Source organism: Pongo pygmaeus, chromosome 20 (assembly GCF_028885625.2).
Source record: "Pongo pygmaeus isolate AG05252 chromosome 20, NHGRI_mPonPyg2-v2.0_pri, whole genome shotgun sequence".
In the NCBI taxonomy this organism is placed as follows: domain Eukaryota; kingdom Metazoa; phylum Chordata; class Mammalia; order Primates; family Hominidae; genus Pongo; species Pongo pygmaeus.
In genome coordinates, this window is record NC_072393.2 from 63954584 (window position 1) to 63957755 (window position 3172).

Genomic DNA, 3172 nt, shown 5'->3' on the forward strand with positions numbered 1-3172 from the left:
TAAACACTCATGATGATAAACAGTGTAGAAAGCATTACAAACTGTATTATAATTATTCTACCATCTCCATCTGATTTTAACAAAAAAGTTATTTTGTCTCTTTCTTTGAAACTAGTTGAGAAAATCATGCACCTTCCAAAGTTAATATATATTTGACTGTCCACCATTTTCATTAGTCAATGGGCAGTTACATAGAGTCGAAGACCTTCAAAGGGAATTTTAAATATTCCTCAGTAAGTTCATCATAAATTATAAACTTGCATTTTGACATTTTTTTGCATTCAATATACTCAAAATATAGACAATAGCAACTTCTACAAGAGTTGAAAAACATTGTGGGTACAGTGGCTCATGCCTGTAATCGCAGCACTTTGGGAGGCCTAGGCGGGCAGATCACTTGAGGTCAGGAGTTTGAGACCAGTATGGCCAACATGGCGAAACCCCATCTCTAATAAAAACACAAAAAATTAGCCAGGCATGGTGCCACGCGCCTGTAATCCCAGCTACTCGGGAGGCTGAGGCACGAGAATCACTTGAACCTGGGAGCCAGAGGTTGCAGTGAGCCGAGATTGTGCCACTGCACTCCAGCTGGGTGACAGAGTGAAACTGTATCTTAAAAAAAAAAAAGAAAAGAAAAAAGAAAACACTGGAGAAAACGTTGGATTTTACAATGTATGTCTGGGTCAGTTAGTCTACCATTTCATATCCAAACTCATAACTAATTATAAAGAGAGATGGAACCATTGAAAGCTTGCAAACTTTTAAATTATATTCATATAATTAAAATATAAGTAATAATTTATATTCAATTAAGAATAAATTGGGCCAGGCGTGGTGGCTTATGCCTGTAATCCCAGCACTTTGGGAGGCCGAGGCAGGCGAATCATGAGGTCAAGAGATCGAGACCATCCGGGCCAACATGGTGAAATCCCACCTCTACTAAAAATACAAAAAAATTAGCTGGGCGTGGTGGCGTGCATATGTAGTCCCAGCTACTCAGGAGGCTGAGGCAGGAGAATCACTTGAACCGGAGAGGCGGAGGTTGCAGTGAGCCGAGATCACACCACTGCACTCCAGCCCAGCAACAGAGCAAGACTCCGTCTCAAAAAAAAAAAAAAAAAAAAAAAAGAATAAATTGATTTTGATATCTCAAGGAAAAAAAACTGATGTTCCTCTTTGTCTGCAGGGCAGAGCTGTAGTTGTCAGGCAGTCTCCTCAAACAAAGCCAAAACTGCTATTATATGAGCTTTTAGGAAGGCTGGCCTTCAGGGATTGAGGACTTTCAGAAGAAGCAGAGGTAAAAGATTGATGGACTTTCAGGTGTGTTAGTGTAAATGCAACCATTTACCAACTGGCTTTCATAAACAGGATTACTGACAGGAGGCACTTGTGGATTAGTTGTTGCCAGCAGCCTGGGGCTGCCACTGATTGACCATCTTTAGTACTGGGCCTTACCCCCATTGGAAAAATTTTAGAATCTTGGCCTAACAGTGATTTGCTAAGTTTCTGGTTAGTTACTGGGGTGAAGCTTTTGCTGACTAGCTGACTTTTAAAGCATAGGTACGCATCCCAAGTTATCTCTAATTAATGGTGGTTTCTTGTTTATGATTATGGATTTGGGGCAGAGATAAATTTTTTCCTTACTTGAACATAAGCCAGCAACTTAATTCTCATTCCCCATTTTTGGTTTCCAAACAGCCAGAATTTGTAAGAAATCATATGCTATGGTTTGGATGTTTGTCTCTTCCAAAGCTCATGTTGAAATTTAATTTCCAATGTTTGAGGTGGGGCCTAATGGGAGGTGTTTTGGTCATGAGGGTAGATCCTACATGAATGCTCCCACTTGAAGATGTGTAAATTCTCACTCTATTAGTTCCCAAGAAAGCTGATTGTTAAAAAGAGCCTGATACATTCCCCACCCACTGTCCTCCTCTCTTGCAATATGATTTCTTCGCATTATAGCTCTCTTTCGTTTTCCACCATGAATAGAACCCGCTGAAGACCCTCACCAGATGCAGATGCCCAATTTTAAACTTTCCACACATCAACATTTTGAGCCAAATAAACATTTTTTTCTTTATAAATTACCAGCTTCAGGTATTCATTTATAGCAACGCTAACTGGACTAAGACATCATCAGTATTATCTAGATATTTGTTTGTGAGGATACGATTTTCAACTCGTGTTGCCAATGAGTAATTTAACGGCCAGTTACAGTCTGAGAAAAATGTGTCTCCCACTGGTGATTCTTTGTAATATATTATAACCAGCTGATATGTAGGATATGTAGGCCATTCTGATAAGTCAATACAGGATTCAGGAAAAATCATTATATATAGGTCATATTCTTAAACTGTGCCCAGGTCTTAATTAATAACTAGCAATGACACAGAGGGGTCACTGCCATCAAAAGAAAAGATTAATGTTACAGTTGCCCTGGAAATAAGAGGCACTGAACATCACACAGGCCACAAGAAACCTTATTACATACAGAGACCGGAAAGCAGAAAGAGAAAAGAGAGTAACTGGAAGTATGTCTTTATAACTAAAGTGGCAGAGAATGATGAGGTAGAGATACCATTGATGCGCAGGAAGGAAAAACACATTTTAGTGTTTGTGGTTGGGGGGTTTTATATGAGTTTCATGCACTTGAGTAAGTGGCTTGCAAGAAAAAAAGTAAACAACTTTGGTTCTATTAGTTTGACCCTGTGATTAATGAATATCAAACAGACAAATACAGAATCTAAGAAAACATAGAACAGTCCTGTATACACATAACAGGTGGGAAACCTATTCCCAGTGTGTCCCATGCACCTATCATTGATCTGAAACCCAAATACATATGTGCTCATTGAACATTTACTAGAGAAGTAAATACACATCATCACACAGCTTCTCTATTCATTTTTATCTTGTGGCAAGTCTTTCAGTTTATCATCTGTACTTACCCCTCTAAGCAGTTAATGAGCAATGTTTTCAAGTGTGTAAAAAAATTACATTTTGGAAACAAAAGCATAGTGTGTCCAAGTGTCCAGCAGAGCCACAGGTTCAATTTCATTCTCTGACTTCTCAGAATTTGCTGTCTCTTACTCAAAAATTGAGATCTTATCTTTTTCTCACATCACAGATCGATTTCTCTAGGGCTTCTGTTTGTTTTTTTTCTTTTGGAATA